Raw genomic sequence first — 22,766 nt, forward strand, 5'->3', positions numbered from 1 at the left:
ACTGGGTGCTGTGTGTCACAGGGCTGTTCACACTGGGTGCTGTGTCTCACAGGGCTGTTCACACTGGGTGCTGTGAGTCTCAGGGCTGTTCACACTGGGTGCTGTGCGTCACAGGGCTGTTCACACTGGGTGCAGTGTGTCACAGGGCTGTTCACACTGGATGCAGTGTGTCACAGGGCTGTTCACACTGGGTGCAGTGTGTCACAGGGCTGTTCACACTAGGTGCTGAGTGTCACAGGGCTGTTCACACTGGGTGCTGAGTGTCACAGGGCTGATCACACTGGGTGCAGTGTGTCACAGGGCTATTCACACTGGGTGCTGTGGGTCACAGGGCTGTTCACACTGGGTGCTGTGGGTCACAGAGCTGTTCACACTGGGTGCTGTGCGTCACAGGGCTGTTCACACTGGGTGCTGTGTGTCACAGGGCTGTTCACACTGGGTGCTGTGAGTCACAGGGCTGTTCACACTGGGTGCTGTGAGTCACAGTGCTGTTCACACTGGGTGCTGTGGGTCACAGGGCTGTTCACACTGGGTGCTATGTGTCACAGGGCTGTTCACACTGGGTGCTGTGGGTCACAGGGCTGTTCACACTGGGTGCTGTGTGTCACAGGGCTGTTCACACTGGGTGTTGTGGGGCACTGGGCTGTTCACACTGGGTGCTGTGGGTCACTGGACTGTTCACACTGGGTGCTGTGTGTCACAGGGCTGTTCGCACTGGGTGCAGTGTGTCACAGGGCTGTTCACACTGTGTGCAGTGTGTCACAGGGCAGTTCACACTGGGTGCAGTGAGTCACAGGGCTGTTCACACTGGGTGCAGTGTGTCTCAGGGCTGTTCACACTGGGTGCAGTGTGTCACAGGGCTGTTCACACTGGGTGCAGTGTGTCACAGGGCTGTTCACACTGGGTGCAGTGTGTCACAGGGCTGTTCACACTGGGTGCTGTGGGTCACAGGGCTGTTCACACTGGGTGCTGTGGGTCACAGGGCTGTTCACACTGGGTGTTGTGTGTCACAGGGCTGTTCACACTGGGTGCAGTGTGTCACAGGGCTGTTCACACTGGGTGCAGTGTGTCACAGGGCTGTTCACACTGGGTGCTATGGGTCACAGGGCTGTTCACACTGGCTGCTGTGGGTCACAGGGCTGTTCACACTGGCTGCTGTGTGTCACAGGGCTGTTCACACTGGGTGCTGTGTGTCACAGGGCTGTTCACACTGGGTGCTGTGTCTCACAGGGCTGTTCACACTGGGTGCTGTGAGTCACAGGGCTGTTCACACTGGGTGCTGTGCGTCACAGGGCTGTTCACACTGGGTGCAGTGTGTCACAGGGCTGTTCACACTGGGTGCAGTGTGTCACAGGGCTGTTCACACTGGGTGCAGTGTGTCACAGGGCTGTTCACACTGGGTGCTGAGTGTCACAGGGCTGATCACACTGGGTGCAGTGTGTCACAGGGCTATTCACACTGGGTGCTGTGTGTCACAGGGCTGTTCACACTGGGTGCTGTGAGTCACAGGGCTGTTCACACTGGGTGCTGTGGGTCACAGGGCTGTTCACACTGGGTGCTGTGGGTCACAGAGCTGTTCACACTGGGTGCTGTGCGTCACAGGGCTGTTCACACTGGGTGCTGTGTGTCACAGGGCTGTTCACACTGGGTGCTGTGAGTCACAGGGCTGTTCACACTGGGTGCTGTGAGTCACAGTGCTGTTCACACTGGCTGCTGTGGGTCACAGGGCTGTTCACACTGGGTGCTATGTGTCACAGGGCTGTTCACACTGGGTGCTGTGAGTCACAGTGCTGTTCACACTGGGTGCTGTGGGTCACAGGGCTGTTCACACTGGGTGCAGTGTGTCACAGGGCTGTTCACACTGGGTGCAGTGTGTCACAGGGCTGTTCACACTGGGTGCTGTGGGTCACAGTGCTGTTCACACTGGGTGCTGTGTGTCACAGGGCTGTTCACTCTGGGTGCTGTGGGACACAGGCCTGTTCACACTGGGTGCAGTGTGTCACAGGGCTGTTCACACTGGGTGCTGTGGGTCACAGGGCTGTTCACACTGGGTGCAGTGTGTCACAGGGCTGTTCACACTGGGTGCTGTGGGTCACAGTGCTGTTCACACTGGGTGCTGTGTGTCACAGGGCTGTTCACACTGGGTGCTGTGGGACACAGGCCTGTTCACACTGGGTGCAGTGTGTCACAAGACTGTTCACACTGGGTGCTGTGGGTCACAGGGCTGTTCACACTGGGTGCTGTGGGTCACAGGGCTGTTCACACTGGGTGCTGTGGGTCACAGGGCTGTTCACACTGGGTGCTGTGTGTCACAGGGCTGTTCAAACTGGGTGCTGTGGGTCACGGGGCTGTTCACACTGGGTGCTGTGGGTCACTGGGCTGTTCACACTCAGGTGCTGTGTGTCACAGGGCTGTTCACACTGGGTACTGTGAGTCACAGGGCTGTTCACACTGGGTGCTGTGGGTCACAGGGCTGTTCACACTGGGTGCTGTGGGTCACAGGGCTATTCACACTGGGTGCTGTGGGTGATAGGGCTGTTCACACTGGGTGCTGTGGGTCACAGGGCTGTTCACACTGGGTGCTGTGGGTCACAGGGCTGTTCACACTGGGTGCTGTGGGTCACAGGGCTGTTCACACTGGGTGCAGTGTGTCACAGGGTTCTTCATACTGGGTGCTGTGTGTCACAGGTCTGTTCACACTGGGTGCTGTGGGTCACAGGGCTGTTCACACTGGGTGCTGTGGGTCACAGGGCTGTTCACACTGGGTGCTGTGGGTCACAGGGCTGTACACACTGGGTGCAGTGTGTCACAGGGCTGTTCACACTGGGTGCAGTGTGTCACAGGGCTGTTCACACTGGGTGCTGTGTGTCTCAGGGCTGTTCACACTGGGTCCTGTGTGTCACAGGGCTGTACACACTGGGTGCAGTGTGTCACAGGGCTGTTCACACTGGGTGCAGTGTGTCACAGGGCTGTTCACACTGGGTGCTGTGGGTCACAGGGCTGTTCACACTTGGTGCTGTGGGTCACAGGGCTGTTCACACTGGGTGCTGTGCGTCACAGGGCTGTTCACACTGGGTGCTGTGGGTCACAGGGCTGTTCACACTGGGTGCTGTGGGTCACAGGGCTGTACACACTGGGTGCAGTGTGTCACAGGGCTGTTCACACTGGGTGCAGTGTGTCACAGGGCTGTTCACACTGGGTGCTGTGTGTCTCAGGGCTGTTCACACTGGGTGCTGTGTGTCACAGGGCTGTACACACTGGGTGCAGTGTGTCACAGGGCTGTTCACACTGGGTGCAGTGTGTCACAGGGCTGTTCACACTGGGTGCTGTGGGTCACAGGGCTGTTCACACTTGGTGCTGTGGGTCACAGGGCTGTTCACACTGGGTGCTGTGGGTCACAGGGCTGTTCACACTGGGTGCTGTGGGTCACAGGGCTGTTCACACTGGGTGCTGTGGGTCACTGGGCTGTTCACACTGGGTGCTGTGGGTCACAGGGCTGTTCACACTGGGTGCTGTGGGTCACAGGGCTGTTCACACTGGGTGCTGTGTGTCACAGGGCTGTTCACACTGGATGCTGTGAGTCACAGGGCTGTTCACACTGGCTGCTGTGGGTCACAGGGCTGTTCACACTGGGTGCTGTGAGTCACAGTCCTGTTCACACTGGGTGCAGTGTGTCACAGGGCTGTTCACACTGGGTGCAGTGTGTCACAGGGCTGTTCACACTGGGTGCTGTGTGTCACAGGGCTGTTCACACTGGCTGCTGTGAGTCACAGGGCTGTTCACACTGGGTGCTGTGGGTCACAGGGCTGTTCACACTGGGTGCTGTGGGTCACAGGGCTATTCACACTGGGTGCTGTGGGTAATAGGGCTGTTCACACTGGGTGCTGTGGGTCACAGGGCTGTTCACACTGGGTGCTGTGGGTCACAGGGCTGTTCACACTGGGTGCTGTGTGTCACAGGGCTGTTCACACTGGGTGCTGTGTGTCACAGGGCTGTTCACACTGGGTGCTGTGGGTCACAGGGCTGTTCACACTAGATTCTGTGGGTAACAGGGCTGTTCACACTGGGTGCTGTCTGTCTCAGGGCTGTTCACACTGGGTGCTGTGAGTCACAGGGCTGTACACACTGGGTGCAGTGTGTCACAGGGCTGTTCAAACTGGGTGCAGTGGGTCACAGGGCTGTTCACACTGGGTGCTGTGGGTCACAGGGCTGTTCACACTGGGTGCTGTGTGTCACAGGGCTGTTCACACTGGGTGCTGTGTCTCACAGGGCTGTTCACACTGGGTGCTGTGAGTCTCAGGGCTGTTCACACTGGGTGCTGTGCGTCACAGGGCTGTTCACACTGGGTGCAGTGTGTCACAGGGCTGTTCACACTGGGTGCAGTGTGTCACAGGGCTGTTCACACTGGGTGCAGTGTGTCACAGGGCTGTTCACACTGGGTGCTGAGTGTCACAGGGCTGATCACACTGGGTGCAGTGTGTCACAGGGCTATTCACACTGGGTGCTGTGGGTCACAGGGCTGTTCACACTGGGTGCTGTGGGTCACAGAGCTGTTCACACTGGGTGCTGTGCGTCACAGGGCTGTTCACACTGGGTGCTGTGTGTCACAGGGCTGTTCACACTGGGTGCTGTGAGTCACAGGGCTGTTCACACTGGGTGCTGTGAGTCACAGTGCTGTTCACACTGGGTGCTGTGGGTCACAGGGCTGTTCACACTGGGTGCTATGTGTCACAGGGCAGTTCACACTGGGTGCTGTGAGTCACAGTGCTGTTCACACTGGGTGCTGTGGGTCACAGGGCTGTTCACACTGGGTGCAGTGTGTCACAGGGCTGTTCACACTGGGTGCAGTGTGTCACAGGGCTGTTCACACTGGGTGCTGTGGGTCACAGTGCTGTTCACACTGGGTGCTGTGTGTCACAGGGCTGTTCACTCTGGGTGCAGTGTGTCACAGGGCTGTTCACACTGGGTGCTGTGGGACACAGGCCTGTTCACACTGGGTGCAGTGTGTCACAGGGCTGTTCACACTGGGTGCTGTGGGTCACAGGGCTGTTCACACTGGGTGCTGTGGGTCACAGGGCTGTTCACACTGGGTGCTGTGTGTCACAGGGCTGTTCACACTGGGTGTTGTGGGGCACTGGGCTGTTCACACTGGGTGCTGTGGGTCACTGGACTGTTCACACTGGGTGCTGTGTGTCACAGGGCTGTTCGCACTGGGTGCAGTGTGTCACAGGGCTGTTCACACTGGGTGCAGTGTGTCACAGGGCAGTTCACACTGGGTGCAGTGGGTCACAGGGCTGTTCACACTGGGTGCAGTGTGTCTCAGGGCTGTTCACACTGGGTGCAGTGTGTCACAGGGCTGTTCACACTGGGTGCAGTGTGTCACAGGGCTGTTCACACTGGGTGCAGTGTGTCACAGGGCTGTTCACACTGGGTGCTGTGGGTCACAGGGCTGTTCACACTGGGTGCTGTGGGTCACAGGGCTGTTCACACTGGGTGTTGTGTGTCACAGGGCTGTTCACACTGGGTGCAGTGTGTCACAGGGCTGTTCACACTGGGTGCAGTGTGTCACAGGGCTGTTCACACTGGGTGCTATGGGTCACAGGGCTGTTCACACTGGCTGCTGTGGGTCACAGGGCTGTTCACACTGGCTGCTGTGTGTCACAGGGCTGTTCACACTGGGTGCTGTGTGTCACAGGGCTGTTCACACTGGGTGCTGTGTCTCACAGGGCTGTTCACACTGGGTGCTGTGAGTCACAGGGCTGTTCACACTGGGTGCTGTGCGTCACAGGGCTGTTCACACTGGGTGCAGTGTGTCACAGGGCTGTTCACACTGGGTGCAGTGTGTCACAGGGCTGTTCACACTGGGTGCAGTGTGTCACAGGGCTGTTCACACTGGGTGCTGAGTGTCACAGGGCTGATCACACTGGGTGCAGTGTGTCACAGGGCTATTCACACTGGGTGCTGTGGGTCACAGGGCTGTTCGTACTGGGTGCTGTGGGTCACAGAGCTGTTCACACTGGGTGCTGTGCGTCACAGGGCTGTTCACACTGGGTGCTGTGTGTCACAGGGCTGTTCACACTGGGTGCTGTGAGTCACAGGGCTGTTCACACTGGGTGCTGTGAGTCACAGTGCTGTTCACACTGGGTGCTGTGGGTCACAGGGCTGTTCACACTGGGTGCTATGTGTCACAGGGCTGTTCACACTGGGTGCTGTGAGTCACAGTGCTGTTCACACTGGGTGCTGTGGGTCACAGGGCTGTTCACACTGGGTGCAGTGTGTCAGAGGGCTGTTCACACTGGGTGCAGTGTGTCACAGGGCTGTTCACACTGGGTGCTGTGGGTCACAGTGCTGTTCACACTGGGTGCTGTGTGTCACAGGGCTGTTCACTCTGGGTGCTGTGGGACACAGGCCTGTTCACACTGGGTGCAGTGTGTCACAGGGCTGTTCACACTGGGTGCTGTGGGTCACAGGGCTGTTCACACTGGGTGCAGTGTGTCACAGGGCTGATCACACTGGGTGCTGGGGGCACAGTGCTGTTCACACTGGGTGCTGTGTGTCACAGGGCTGTTCACACTGGGTGCTGTGGGACACAGGCCTGTTCACACTGGGTGCAGTGTGTCACAGGGCTGTTCACACTGGGTGCTGTGCGTCACAGGGCTGTTCACACTGGGTGCTTTGGGTGACAGGGCTGTTCACACTGGGTGCTGTGGGTCACAGGGCTGTTCACACTGGGTGCTGTGTGTCACAGGGCTGTTCACACTGGGTGCTGTGGGTCACTGGGCTGTTCACACTCAGGTGCTGTGTGTCACAGGGCTGTTCACACTGGGTGCTGTGAGTCACAGGGCTGTTCACACTGGGTGCTGTGTGTCACTGGGCTGTTCAAACTGGGTGCTGTGGGTCACGGGGCTGTTCACACTGGGTGCTGTGGGTCACTGGGCTGTTCACACTCAGGTGCTGTGTGTCACAGGGCTGTTCACACTGGGTGCTGTGAGTCACAGGGCTGTTCACACTGGGTGCTGTGGGTCACAGGGCTGTTCACACTGGGTGCTGTGGGTCACAGGGCTATTCACACTGGGTGCTGTGGGTGATAGGGCTGTTCACACTGGGTGCTGTGGGTCACAGGGCTGTTCACACTGGGTGCTGTGGGTCACAGGGCTGTTCACACTGGGTGCTGTGGGTCACAGGGCTGTTCACACTGGGTGCTGTGGGTCACAGGGCTGTTCACACTGGGTGCAGTGTGTCACAGGGCTGTTCACACTGGGTGCAGTGTGTCACAGGGCTGTTCACACTGGGTGCAGTGTGTCACAGGGCTGTTCACACTGGGTGCAGTGTGTCACAGGGTTCTTCATACTGGGTGCTGTGTGTCACAGGGTTCTTCATACTGGGTGCTGTGTGTCACAGGTCTGTTCACACTGGGTGCTGTGGGTCACAGGGCTGTTCACACTGGGTGCTGTGGGTCACAGGGCTGTTCACACTGGGTGCTGTGGGTCACAGGGCTGTACACACTGGGTGCAGTGTGTCACAGGGCTGTTCACACTGGGTGCAGTGTGTCACAGGGCTGTTCACACTGGGTGCTGTGTGTCTCAGGGCTGTTCACACTGGGTGCTGTGTGTCACAGGGCTGTACACACTGGGTGCAGTGTGTCACAGGGCTGTTCACACTGGGTGCAGTGTGTCACAGGGCTGTTCACACTGGGTGCTGTGGGTCACAGGGCTGTTCACACTTGGTGCTGTGGGTCACAGGGCTGTTCACACTGGGTGCTGTGGGTCACAGGGCTGTTCACACTGGGTGCTGTGGGTCACAGGGCTGTTCACACTGGGTGCTGTGGGTCACAGGGCTGTACACACTGGGTGCAGTGTGTCACAGGGCTGTTCACACTGGGTGCAGTGTGTCACAGGGCTGTTCACACTGGGTGCTGTGTGTCTCAGGGCTGTTCACACTGGGTGCTGTGTGTCACAGGGCTGTACACACTGGGTGCAGTGTGTCACAGGGCTGTTCACACTGGGTGCAGTGTGTCACAGGGCTGTTCACACTGGGTGCTGTGGGTCACAGGGCTGTTCACACTTGGTGCTGTGGGTCACAGGGCTGTTCACACTGGGTGCTGTGGGTCACAGGGCTGTTCACACTGGGTGCTGAGTGTCACAGGGCTGATCACACTGGGTGCAGTGTGTCACAGGGCTATTCACACTGGGTGCTGTGGGTCACAGGGCTGTTCGTACTGGGTGCTGTGGGTCACAGAGCTGTTCACACTGGGTGCTGTGCGTCACAGGGCTGTTCACACTGGGTGCTGTGTGTCACAGGGCTGTTCACACTGGGTGCTGTGAGTCACAGGGCTGTTCACACTGGGTGCTGTGAGTCACAGTGCTGTTCACACTGGGTGCTGTGGGTCACAGGGCTGTTCACACTGGGTGCTATGTGTCACAGGGCTGTTCACACTGGGTGCTGTGAGTCACAGTGCTGTTCACACTGGGTGCTGTGGGTCACAGGGCTGTTCACACTGGGTGCAGTGTGTCACAGGGCTGTTCACACTGGGTGCAGTGTGTCACAGGGCTGTTCACACTGGGTGCTGTGGGTCACAGTGCTGTTCACACTGGGTGCTGTGTGTCACAGGGCTGTTCACTCTGGGTGCTGTGGGACACAGGCCTGTTCACACTGGGTGCAGTGTGTCACAGGGCTGTTCACACTGGGTGCTGTGGGTCACAGGGCTGTTCACACTGGGTGCAGTGTGTCACAGGGCTGTTCACACTGGGTGCTGTGGGTCACAGTGCTGTTCACACTGGGTGCTGTGTGTCACAGGGCTGTTCACACTGGGTGCTGTGGGACACAGGCCTGTTCACACTGGGTGCAGTGTGTCACAGGGCTGTTCACACTGGGTGCTGTGGGTCACAGGGCTGTTCACACTGGGTGCTTTGGGTGACAGGGCTGTTCACACTGGGTGCTGTGGGTCACAGGGCTGTTCACACTGGGTGCTGTGTGTCACAGGGCTGTTCACACTGGGTGCTGTGGGTCACTGGGCTGTTCACACTCAGGTGCTGTGTGTCACAGGGCTGTTCACACTGGGTGCTGTGAGTCACAGGGCTGTTCACACTGGGTGCTGTGTGTCACTGGGCTGTTCAAACTAGGTGCTGTGGGTCACGGGGCTGTTCACACTGGGTGCTGTGGGTCACTGGGCTGTTCACACTCAGGTGCTGTGTGTCACAGGGCTGTTCACACTGGGTGCTGTGAGTCACAGGGCTGTTCACACTGGGTGCTGTGGGTCACAGGGCTGTTCACACTGGGTGCTGTGGGTCACAGGGCTGTTCACACTGGGTGCTGTGGGTCACAGGGCTGTTCACACTGGGTGCTGTGGGTCACAGGGCTGTTCACACTGGGTGCAGTGTGTCACAGGGCTGTTCACACTGGGTGCAGTGTGTCACAGGGCTGTTCACACTGGGTGCAGTGTGTCACAGGGCTGTTCACACTGGGTGCAGTGTGTCACAGGGTTCTTCATACTGGGTGCTGTGTGTCACAGGGTTCTTCATACTGGGTGCTGTGTGTCACAGGTCTGTTCACACTGGGTGCTGTGGGTCACAGGGCTGTTCACACTGGGTGCTGTGGGTCACAGGGCTGTTCACACTGGGTGCTGTGGGTCACAGGGCTGTACACACTGGGTGCAGTGTGTCACAGGGCTGTTCACACTGGGTGCAGTGTGTCACAGGGCTGTTCACACTGGGTGCTGTGTGTCTCAGGGCTGTTCACACTGGGTGCTGTGTGTCACAGGGCTGTACACACTGGGTGCAGTGTGTCACAGGGCTGTTCACACTGGGTGCAGTGTGTCACAGGGCTGTTCACACTGGGTGCTGTGGGTCACAGGGCTGTTCACACTTGGTGCTGTGGGTCACAGGGCTGTTCACACTGGGTGCTGTGGGTCACAGGGCTGTTCACACTGGGTGCTGTGGGTCACAGGGCTGTTCACACTGGGTGCTGTGGGTCACAGGGCTGTACACACTGGGTGCAGTGTGTCACAGGGCTGTTCACACTGGGTGCAGTGTGTCACAGGGCTGTTCACACTGGGTGCTGTGTGTCTCAGGGCTGTTCACACTGGGTGCTGTGTGTCACAGGGCTGTACACACTGGGTGCAGTGTGTCACAGGGCTGTTCACACTGGGTGCAGTGTGTCACAGGGCTGTTCACACTGGGTGCTGTGGGTCACAGGGCTGTTCACACTTGGTGCTGTGGGTCACAGGGCTGTTCACACTGGGTGCTGTGGGTCACAGGGCTGTTCACACTGGGTGCTGAGTGTCACAGGGCTGATCACACTGGGTGCAGTGTGTCACAGGGCTATTCACACTGGGTGCTGTGGGTCACAGGGCTGTTCGTACTGGGTGCTGTGGGTCACAGAGCTGTTCACACTGGGTGCTGTGCGTCACAGGGCTGTTCACACTGGGTGCTGTGTGTCACAGGGCTGTTCACACTGGGTGCTGTGAGTCACAGGGCTGTTCACACTGGGTGCTGTGAGTCACAGTGCTGTTCACACTGGGTGCTGTGGGTCACAGGGCTGTTCACACTGGGTGCTATGTGTCACAGGGCTGTTCACACTGGGTGCTGTGAGTCACAGTGCTGTTCACACTGGGTGCTGTGGGTCACAGGGCTGTTCACACTGGGTGCAGTGTGTCACAGGGCTGTTCACACTGGGTGCAGTGTGTCACAGGGCTGTTCACACTGGGTGCTGTGGGTCACAGTGCTGTTCACACTGGGTGCTGTGTGTCACAGGGCTGTTCACTCTGGGTGCTGTGGGACACAGGCCTGTTCACACTGGGTGCAGTGTGTCACAGGGCTGTTCACACTGGGTGCTGTGGGTCACAGGGCTGTTCACACTGGGTGCAGTGTGTCACAGGGCTGTTCACACTGGGTGCTGTGGGTCACAGTGCTGTTCACACTGGGTGCTGTGTGTCACAGGGCTGTTCACACTGGGTGCTGTGGGACACAGGCCTGTTCACACTGGGTGCAGTGTGTCACAGGGCTGTTCACACTGGGTGCTGTGGGTCACAGGGCTGTTCACACTGGGTGCTTTGGGTGACAGGGCTGTTCACACTGGGTGCTGTGGGTCACAGGGCTGTTCACACTGGGTGCTGTGTGTCACAGGGCTGTTCACACTGGGTGCTGTGGGTCACTGGGCTGTTCACACTCAGGTGCTGTGTGTCACAGGGCTGTTCACACTGGGTGCTGTGAGTCACAGGGCTGTTCACACTGGGTGCTGTGTGTCACTGGGCTGTTCAAACTAGGTGCTGTGGGTCACGGGGCTGTTCACACTGGGTGCTGTGGGTCACTGGGCTGTTCACACTCAGGTGCTGTGTGTCACAGGGCTGTTCACACTGGGTGCTGTGAGTCACAGGGCTGTTCACACTGGGTGCTGTGGGTCACAGGGCTGTTCACACTGGGTGCTGTGTGTCACAGGGCTGTTCACACTGGGTGCTGTGGGTGATAGGGCTGTTCACACTGGGTGCTGTGGGTCACAGGGCTGTACACACTGGGTGCAGTGTGTCACAGGGCTGTTCACACTGGGTGCAGTGTGTCACAGGGCTGTTCACACTGGGTGCTGTGTGTCTCAGGGCTGTTCACACTGGGTGCTGTGTGTCACAGGGCTGTACACACTGGGTGCAGTGTGTCACAGGGCTGTTCACACTGGGTGCAGTGTGTCACAGGGCTGTTCACACTGGGTGCTGTGGGTCACAGGGCTGTTCACACTTGGTGCTGTGGGTCACAGGGCTGTTCACACTGGGTGCTTTGGGTCACAGGGCTGTTCACACTGGGTGCTGTGGGTCACAGGGCTGTTCACACTGGGTGCTGTGGGTCACAGGGCTGTACACACTGGGTGCAGTGTGTCACAGGGCTGTTCACACTGGGTGCAGTGTGTCACAGGGCTGTTCACACTGGGTGCTGTGTGTCTCAGGGCTGTTCACACTGGGTGCTGTGTGTCACAGGGCTGTACACACTGGGTGCAGTGTGTCACAGGGCTGTTCACACTGGGTGCAGTGTGTCACAGGGCTGTTCACACTGGGTGCTGTGGGTCACAGGGCTGTTCACACTTGGTGCTGTGGGTCACAGGGCTGTTCACACTGGGTGCTGTGGGTCACAGGGCTGTTCACACTGGGTGCTGTGGGTCACAGGGCTGTTCACACTGGGTGCTGTGGGTCACTGGGCTGTTCACACTGGGTGCTGTGGGTCACAGGGCTGTTCACACTGGGTGCTGTGGGTCACAGGGCTGTTCACACTGGGTGCTGTGTGTCACAGGGCTGTTCACACTGGATGCTGTGAGTCACAGGGCTGTTCACACTGGATGCTGTGGGTCACAGGGCTGTTCACACTGGGTGCTGTGAGTCACAGTGCTGTTCACACTGGGTGCAGTGTGTCACAGGGCTGTTCACACTGGGTGCAGTGTGTCACAGGGCTGTTCACACTGGGTGCTGTGTGTCACAGGGCTGTTCACACTGGCTGCTGTGAGTCACAGGGCTGTTCACACTGGGTGCTGTGGGTCACAGGGCTGTTCACACTGGGTGCTGTGGGTCACAGGGCTATTCACACTGGGTGCTGTGGGTAATAGGGCTGTTCACACTGGGTGCTGTGGGTCACAGGGCTGTTCACACTGGGTGCTGTGGGTCACAGGGCTGTTCACACTGGGTGCTGTGTGTCACAGGGCTGTTCACACTGGGTGCTGTGTGTCACAGGGCTGTTCACACTGGGTGCTGTGGGTCACAGGGCTGTTCACACTAGGTGCTGTGGGTAACAGGGCTGTTCACACTGGGTGCTGTGTGTCTCAGGGCTGTTCACACTGGGTGCTGTGAGTCACAGGGCTGTACACACTGGGTGCAGTGTGTCACAGGGCTGTTCACACTGGGTGCAGTTGGTCACAGGGCTGTTCACACTGGGTGCTGTGGGTCACAGGGCTGTTCACACTGGGTGCTGTGGGTCACAGGGCTGTTCACACTGGGTGCTGTGGGTCACTGGGCTGTTCACACTGGGTGCTGTGGGTCACAGGGCTGTTCACACTGGGTGCTGTGGGTCACAGGGCTGTTCACACTGGGTGCTCTGTGTCACAGGGCTGTTCACACTGGATGCTGTGAGTCACAGGGCTGTTCACACTGGGTGCTGTGGGTCACAGGGCTGTTCACACTGGGTGCTGTGGGTCACAGGGCTATTCACACTGGGTGCTGTGTGTCTCAGGGCTGTTCACACTGGGTGCTGTGAGTCACAGGGCTGTACACACTGGGTGCAGTGTGTCACAGGGCTGTTCACACTGGGTGCAGTGTGTCACAGGGCCGTTCACACTGGGTGCTGTGGGTCACAGGGCTGTTCACACTGGGTGCTGTGGGTCACAGAGCTGTTCACACTGGGTGCTGTGGGTCACAGGGCTGTTCACACTGGGTGCTGTGAGTCACAGGGCTGTTCACACTGGGTGCTGTGTGTCACAGGGCTGTTCACACTGGGTGCTGTGGGTCACAGGGCTCTTCACACTGGGTGCTGTGGGTAATAGGGCTGTTCACACTGGGTGCTGTGAGTCACAGGGCTGTTCACACTGGGTGCTGTGGGTCACAGGGCTCTTCACACTGGGTGCTGTGGGTCACAGTGCTCTTCACACTGGGTGCTGTGAGTCACAGGGCTGTTCACACTGGGTGCTGTGGGTCACAGGGCTGTTCGCACTGGGTGCTGTGGGTAATAGGGCTGTTCACACTGGGTGCTGTGGGTCACAGGGCTGTTCACACTGGGTGCTGTGGGTAATAGGGCTGTTCACACTGGGTGCTGTGGGTCACAGGGCTGTTCACACTGGGTGCTGTGGGTCACAGGGCTGTTCACACTGGGTGCAGAGTGTCACAGGGCTGTTCACACTGGGTGCTGTGTGTCACAGGGCTGTTCACACTGGGTGCAGTGTGTCACAGGGCTGTTCACACTGGGTGCTGTGTGTCACAGGGCTGTTCACACTGGGTGCTGTGGGTCACAGGGCTGTTCACACTGGGTGCTGTGGGTCACAGGGCTGTTCACACTGGGTGCTGTGTGTCTCAGGGCTGTTCACACTGGGTGCTGTGTGTCACAGGGCTGTTCACACTGGGTGCAGTGTGTCACAGGGCTGTTCACACTGGGTGCTGTGGGTCACAGGGCTGTTCACACTGGGTGCTGTGGGTCACAGGGCTGTTCACACTGGGTGCTGTGTGTCTCAGGGCTGTTCACACTGGGTGCTGTGGGTCACAGGGCTGCTCACACTGGGTGCAGTGTGTCACATGGCTGTTCACACTGGGTCCTGTATGTCACAGGGCTGTTCACACTGGGTGCTGTGGGTCACAGGGCTGTTCACACTGGGTGCTGTGTGTCTCAGGGCTGTTCACACTGGGTGCTGTGAGTCACAGGGCTGTACACACTGGGTGCAGTGTGTCACAGGGCTGTTCACACTGGGTGCAGTGTGTCACAGGGCTGTTCACACTGGGTGCTGTGTGTCACAGGACTGTTATCACTGGGTGCTGTGGGTCACACGGCTGTTCACACTGGGTGCTGTGGGTCACTGGGCTGTTCACACTGGGTGCTGTGGGTCACAGGTCTGTTCACACTGGGTGCTGTGGGTCACAAGGCTGTTCACACTGGGTGCAGTGTGTCACAGGGCTCTTCACACTGGGTGCTGTGTGTCACAGGGCTGTTCACACTGGGTGCTGTGTGTCACAGGGCTGTTCACACTGGGGGCTGTGTCTCACAGGGCTGTTCACACTGGGTGCTGTGTGCCACAGAGCTGCTCACACTGGGTGCTGTGGGTCACAGGGCTGTTCATACTGGGTGCAGTGTGTAACAGGGCTGTTCACACTGGGTGCTGTGTGTCACAGGGCTGTTCACACTGGGTGCTGTGAGTCACAGGGCTGTTCACACTGGGTGCTGTGAGTCACAGGGCTGTTCACACTGGGTGCTGTGAGTCACAGTGCTGTTCACACTGGGAGCTGTGGGTCACAGGGCTGTTCACACTGGGAGCTGTGGGTCACAGTGCTGTTCACACTGGGAGCTGTGGGTCACAGGGCTGTTCACACTGGGTGCTGTGGGTCACAGGGCTATTCACACTGGGTGCTGTGGGTAATTGGGCTGTTCACACTGGGTGCTGTGGGTCACAGGGTTGTTCACACTGGGTGCTGTGGGTCACAGGGCTGTTCACACTGGGTGCAGTGTGTCACAGGGCTCTTCATACTGGGTGCTGTGTGTCACAGGGCTGTTCACACTGGGTGCTGTGTGTCACAGGGCTGTTCACACTGGGTGCTGTGGGTCACAGGGCTGTTCACACTGGGTGCTGTGGGTCACAGGGCTGTTCACACTGGGTGCAGTGTGTCACAGGGCTCTTCATACTGGGTGCTGTGTGTCACAGGGCTGTTCACACTGGGTGCTGTGAGTCACAGGGCTGTACACACTGGGTGCAGTGTGTCACAGGGCTTTTCACACTGGGTGCAGTGTGTCACAGGGCTGTTCACACTGGGTGCAGTGTGTCACAGGGCTGTTCACACTGGGTGCTGTGGGTCACAGGGCTGTTCACACTGGGTGCTGTGGGTCACAGGGCTGTTCACACTGGGTGCTGTGGGTCACAGGGCTGTTCACACTGGGTGCTGTGGGTCACAGGGCAGTTCACACTGGGTGCTGTGGGTCACGGGGCTGTTCACACTGGGTGCTGTGGGTCACAGGGCTATTCACACTGGGTGCTGTGGGTGATAGGGCTGTTCACACTGGGTGCTGTGGGTCACAGGGCTGTTCACACTGGGTGCTGTGGGTCACAGGGCTGTTCACACTGGGTGCAGTGTGTCACAGGGCTCTTCATACTGGGTGCTGTGTGTCACAGGGCTGTTCACACTGTGTGCTGTGTGTCACAGGGCTGTTCACACTGGGTGCTGTGGGTCACAGGGCTTTTCACACTGGGTGCTGTGGGTCACAGGGCTGTTCACACTGGGTGCTGTGTGTCTCAGGGCTGTTCACACTGGGTGCTGTGTGTCACAGGGCTGTACACACTGGGTGCAGTGTGTCACAGGGCTGTTCACACTGGGTGCAGTGTGTCACAGGGCTGTTATCACTGGGTGCTGTGGGTCACACGGCTGTTCACACTGGGTGCTGTGGGTCACTGGGCTGTTCACACTGGGTGCTGTGGGTCACAGGGCTGTTCACACTGTGTGCTGTATGTCACAGTGCTGTTCACACTGGGTGCTGTGTGTCACAGGGCTCTTCACACTGGGTGCTGTGTGTCACAGGGCTGTTCACACTGGGTGCTGTGGGTCACAGGGCTGTTCACACTGGGTGTTGTGGGTCACAGGGCTGATCACACTGGGTGCTGTGGGTCACAGGGCTGTTCACACTGGGTGTTGTGGGTCACAGGGCTGTTCACACTGGTTGCTGTGCGTCACAGGGCTGTTCACACTGGGTGCAGTGTGTCACAGGGCTGTTCACACTGGGTGCTGTGGGTCACAGGGCTGTTCACACTGGGTGCTGTGGGTCACAGGGCTGTTCACACTGGGCGCTGTGGGTCACAGGGCTGTTCACACTGGGTGCATTGTGTCACAGGGCTGGTCACACTGGGTGCTGTGGGTCACAGGGCTGTTCACACTGGGTGCTGTGTGTCACAGGGCTGTTCACACTGGGTGCTGTGAGTCACAGTGCTGTTCACACTGGGTGCTGTGGGTCACAGGGCTGTTCACACTGGGTGCAGTGTGTCACAGGGCTGTTCACACTGGGTGCTGTGTGTCACAGGGCTGCTCACACTGGGTGCAGTGTGTCACAGGGCTGTTCACACTGGGTGCTGTGGGTCAAAGGGCTGTTCACACTGGGTGCTGTGTGTCACAGGGCTGTTCACACTGGCTGCTGTGAGTCACAGGGCTGTTCACACTGGGTGCTGTGGGTCACAGGGCTGTTCACACTGGGTGCTGTGGGTCACAGGGCTGTTCATACTGGGTGCAGTGTGTAACAGGGCTGTTCACACTGGGTGCTGTGTGTCACAGGGCTGTTCACACTGGGTGCTGTGAGTCACAGGGCTGTTCACACTGGGTGCTGTGAGTCACAGGGCTGTTCACACTGGGTGCTGTGAGTCACAGTGCTGTTCACACTGGGAGCTGTGGGTCACAGGGCTGTTCACACTGGGAGCTGTGGGTCACAGTGCTGTTCACACTGGGAGCTGTGGGTCACAGGGCTGTTCACACTGGGTGCTGTGGGTCACAGGGCTATTCACACTGGGTGCTGTGGGTAATTGGGCTGTTCACACTGGGTGCTGTGGGTCACAGGGCTGTTCACACTGGGTGCTGTGGGTCACAGGGCTGTTCACACTGGGTGCAGTGTGTCACAGGGCTCTTCATACTGGGTGCTGTGTGTCACAGGGCTGTTCACACTGGGTGCTGTGTGTCACAGGGCTGTTCACACTGGGTGCTGTGGGTCACAGCGCTGTTCACACTGGGTGCTGTGGGTCACAGGGCTGTTCACACTGGGTGCTGTGTGTCACAGGGCTGTACACACTGGGTGCAGTGTGTCACAGGGCTTTTCACACTGGGTGCAGTGTGTCACAGGGCTGTTCACACTGGGTGCTGTGGGTCACAGGGCTGTTCACACTGGGTGCTGTGGGTCACAGGGCTGTTCACACTGGGTGCTGTGGGTCACAGGGCTGTTCACACTGGGTGCTGTGGGTCACAGGGCAGTTCACACTGGGTGCTGTGGGTCACGGGGCTGTTCACACTGGGTGCTGTGGGTCACAGGGCTATTCACACTGGGTGCTGTGGGTGATAGGGCTGTTCACACTGGGTGCTGTGGGTCACAGGGCTGTTCACACTGGGTGCTGTGGGTCACAGGGCTGTTCACACTGGGTGCAGTGTGTCACAGGGCTCTTCATACTGGGTGCTGTGTGTCACAGGGCTGTTCACACTGTGTGCTGTGTGTCACAGGGCTGTTCACACTGGGTGCTGTGGGTCACAGGGCTTTTCACACTGGGTGCTGTGGGTCACAGGGCTGTTCACACTGGGTGCTGTGTGTCTCAGGGCTGTTCACACTGGGTGCTGTGTGTCACAGGGCTGTACACACTGGGTGCAGTGTGTCACAGGGCTGTTCACACTGGGTGCAGTGTGTCACAGGGCTGTTATCACTGGGTGCTGTGGGTCACACGGCTGTTCACACTGGGTGCTGTGGGTCACTGGGCTGTTCACACTGGGTGCTGTGGGTCACAGGGCTGTTCACACTGTGTTCTGTGTGTCACAGTGCTGTTCACACTGGGTGCTGTGTGTCACAGGGCTCTTCACACTGGGTGCTGTGTGTCACAGGGCTGTTCACACTGGGTGCTGTGGGTCACAGGGCTGTTCACACTGGGTGTTGTGGGTCACAGGGCTGATCACACTGGGTGCTGTGGGTCACAGGGCTGTTCACACTGGGTGTTGTGGGTCACAGGGCTGTTCACACTGGTTGCTGTGCGTCACAGGGCTGTTCACACTGGGTGCAGTGTGTCACAGGGCTGTTCACACTGGGTGCTGTGGGTCACAGGGCTGTTCACACTGGGTGCTGTGGGTCACAGGGCTGTTCACACTGGCCGCTGTGGGTCACAGGGCTGTTCACACTGGGTGCATTGTGTCACAGGGCTGTTCACACTGGGTGCTGTGGGTCACAGGGCTGTTCACACTGGGTGCTGTGTGTCACAGGGCTGTTCACACTGGGTGCTGTGTGTCACAGGGCTGTTCACACTGGGTGCTGTGAGTCACAGTGCTGTTCACACTGGGTGCTGTGGGTCACAGGGCTGTTCACACTGGGTGCAGTGTGTCACAGGGCTGTTCACACTGGGTGCTGTGTGTCACAGGGCTGCTCACACTGGGTGCAGTGTGTCACAGGGCTGTTCACACTGGGTGCTGTGGGTCACAGGGCTGTTCACACTGGGTGCTGTGTGTCACAGGGCTGTTCACACTGGCTGCTGTGGGTCACAGGGCTATTCACACTGGGTGCTGTGGGTAATAGGGCTGTTCACACTGGGTGCTGTGTGTCACAGGGCTGTTCACACTGGGTGCTGTGTGTCACAGGGCTGTTCACACTGGGTGCTGTGGGTCACAGGGCTGTTCACATTGGGTGCTGTGTGTCACAGGGCTGTTCACACTGGGTGCTGTGGGTCACAGGGCTGTTCACACTGGGAGCTGTGGGTCACAGTGCTGTTCACACTGGGAGCTGTGGGTCACAGGGCTGTTCACACTGGGTGCTGTGGGTCACAGGGCTATTCACACTGGGTGCTGTGGGTAATTAGGCTGTTCACACTGGGTGCTGTGGGTCACAGGGCTGTTCACACTGGGTGCTGTGGGTCACAGGGCTGTTCACACTGGGTGCTGTGGGTCACAGGGCTGTTCACACTGGGTGCTGTGGGTCACAGGGCTCTTCATACTGGGTGCTGTGTGTCACAGGGCTGTTCACACTGGGTGCTGTGTGTCACAGGGCTGTTCACACTGGGTGCTGTGGGTCACAGCGCTGTTCACACTGGGTGCTGTGGGTCACAGGGCTGTTCACACTGGGTGCTGTGTGTCACAGGGCTGTACACACTGGGTGCAGTGTGTCACAGGGCTTTTCACACTGGGTGCAGTGTGTCACAGGGCTGTTCACACTGGGTGCTGTGGGTCACAGGGCTGTTCACACTGGGTGCTGTGTGTCACAGGGCTGTTCACACTGGGTGCTGTGTGTCACAGGGCTGTTCACACTGGGTGCTGTGGGTCACAGCGCTGTTCACACTGGGTGCTGTGGGTCACAGGGCTGTTCACACTGGGTGCAGTGTGTCACAGGGCCGTTCACACTGGGTGCTGTGGGTAATAGGGCTGTTCACACTGGGTGCTGTGGGTCACAGGGCTGTTCACACTGGGTGCTGTGGGTCACAGGGCAGTTCACACTGGGTGCTGTGGGTCACGGGGCTGTTCACACTGGGTGCTGTGGGTCACAGGGCTATTCACACTGGGTGCTGTGGGTGATAGGGCTGTTCACACTGGGTGCTGTGGGTCACAGGGCTGTTCACACTGGGTGCTGTGGGTCACAGGGCTGTTCACACTGGGTGCAGTGTGTCACAGGGCTCTTCATACTGGGTGCTGTGTGTCACAGGGCTGTTCACACTGTGTGCTGTGTGTCACAGGGCTGTTCACACTGGGTGCTGTGGGTCACAGGGCTTTTCACACTGGGTGCTGTGGGTCACAGGGCTGTTCACACTGGGTGCTGTGTGTCTCAGGGCTGTTCACACTGGGTGCTGTGTGTCACAGGGCTGTACACACTGGGTGCAGTGTGTCACAGGGCTGTTCACACTGGGTGCAGTGTGTCACAGGGCTGTTATCACTGGGTGCTGTGGGTCACACGGCTGTTCACACTGGGTGCTGTGGGTCACTGGGCTGTTCACACTGGGTGCTGTGGGTCACAGGGCTGTTCACACTGTGTGCTGTATGTCACAGTGCTGTTCACACTGGGTGCTGTGTGTCACAGGGCTCTTCACACTGGGTGCTGTGTGTCACAGGGCTGTTCACACTGGGTGCTGTGGGTCACAGGGCTGTTCACACTGGGTGTTGTGGGTCACAGGGCTGATCACACTGGGTGCTGTGGGTCACAGGGCTGTTCACACTGGGTGTTGTGGGTCACAGGGCTGTTCACACTGGTTGCTGTGCGTCACAGGGCTGTTCACACTGGGTGCAGTGTGTCACAGGGATGTTCACACTGGGTGCTGTGGGTCACAGGGCTGTTCACACTGGGTGCTGTGGGTCACAGGGCTGTTCACACTGGGCGCTGTGGGTCACAGGGCTGTTCACACTGGGTGCATTGTGTCACAGGGCTGTTCACACTGGGTGCTGTGGGTCACAGGGCTGTTCACACTGGGTGCTGTGTGTCACAGGGCTGTTCACACTGGGTGCTGTGTGTCACAGGGCTGTTCACACTGGGTGCTGTGAGTCACAGTGCTGTTCACACTGGGTGCTGTGGGTCACAGGGCTGTTCACACTGGGTGAAGTGTGTCACAGGGCTGTTCACACTGGGTGCTGTGTGTCACAGGGCTGCTCACACTGGGTGCAGTGTGTCACAGGGCTGTTCACACTGGGTGCTGTGGGTCACAGGGCTGTTCACACTGGGTGCTGTGTGTCACAGGGCTGTTCACACTGGCTGCTGTGAGTCACAGGGCTGTTCACACTGGGTGCTGTGGGTCACAGGGCTGTTCACACTGGGTGCTGTGGGTCACAGGGCTATTCACACTGGGTGCTGTGGGTAATAGGGCTGTTCACACTGGGTGCTGTGGGTCACAGGGCTGTTCACACTGGGTGCTGTGGGTCACAGGGCTGTTCACACTGGGTGCTGTGTGTCACAGGGCTGTTCACACTGGGTGCTGTGTGTCACAGGGCTGTTCACACTGGGTGCTGTGGGTCACAGGGCTGTTCACACTGGGTGCTGTGGGTAACAGGGCTGTTCACACTGGGTGCTGTGTGTCTCAGGGCTGTTCACACTGGGTGCTTTGAGTCACAGGGCTGTACACACTGGGTGCAGTGTGTCACAGGGCTGTTCACACTGGGTGCAGTGTGTCACAGGGCTGTTCACACTGGGTGCTGTGGGTCACAGGGCTGTTCACACTGGGTGCTGTGGGTCACAGGGCTGTTCACACTGGGTGCTGTGGGTCACAGGGCTGTTCACACTGGGTGCTGTGGGTCACTGGGCTGTTCACACTGGGTGCTGTGGGTCACAGGGCTGTTCACACTGGGTGCTGTGGGTCACAGGGCTGTTCACACTGGGTGCTCTGTGTCACAGGGCTGTTCACACTGGATGCTGTGAGTCACAGGGCTGTTCACACTGGGTGCTGTGAGTCACAGGGCTATTCACACTGGGTGCTGTGTGTCTCAGGGCTGTTCACACTGGGTGCTGTGAGTCACAGGGCTGTACACACTGGGTGCAGTGTGTGACAGGGCTGTTCACACTGGGTGCAGTGTGTCACAGGGCCGTTCACACTGGGTGCTGTGGGTCACAGGGCTGTTCACACTGGGTGCTGTGGGTCACAGGGCTGTTCACACTGGGTGCTGTGGGTCACAGGGCTGTTCACACTGGGTGCTGTGAGTCACAGGGCTATTCACACTGGGTGCTGTGTGTCACAGGGCTGTTCACACTGGGTGCTGTGGGTCACAGGGCTCTTCACACTGGGTGCTGTGGGTAATAGGGCTGTTCACACTGGGTGCTGTGAGTCACAGGGCTGTTCACACTGGGTGCTGTGGGTCACAGGGCTCTTCACACTGGGTGCTGTGGGTCACAGTGCTATTCACACTGGGTGCTGTGAGTCACAGGGCTGTTCACACTGGGTGCTGTGGGTCACAGGGCTGTTCGCACTGGGTGCTGTGGGTAATAGGGCTGTTCACACTGGGTGCTGTGGGTCACAGGGCTGTTCACACTGGGTGCTGTGTGTCACAGGGCTGTACACACTGGGTGCAGTGTGTCACAGGGCTTTTCACACTGGGTGCAGTGTGTCACAGGGCTGTTCACACTGGGTGCTGTGGGTCACAGGGCTGTTCACACTGGGTGCTGTGGGTCACAGGGCTGTTCACACTGGGTGCTGTGGGTCACAGGGCTGTTCACACTGGGTGCTGTGGGTCACAGGGCAGTTCACACTGGGTGCTGTGGGTCACGGGGCTGTTCACACTGGGTGCTGTGGGTCACAGGGCTATTCACACTGGGTGCTGTGGGTGATAGGGCTGTTCACACTGGGTGCTGTGGGTCACAGGGCTGTTCACACTGGGTGCTGTGGGTCACAGGGCTGTTCACACTGGG

Source organism: Scyliorhinus torazame, chromosome 6 (genome assembly GCF_047496885.1).
Source record: "Scyliorhinus torazame isolate Kashiwa2021f chromosome 6, sScyTor2.1, whole genome shotgun sequence".
Taxonomy (NCBI): domain Eukaryota; kingdom Metazoa; phylum Chordata; class Chondrichthyes; order Carcharhiniformes; family Scyliorhinidae; genus Scyliorhinus; species Scyliorhinus torazame.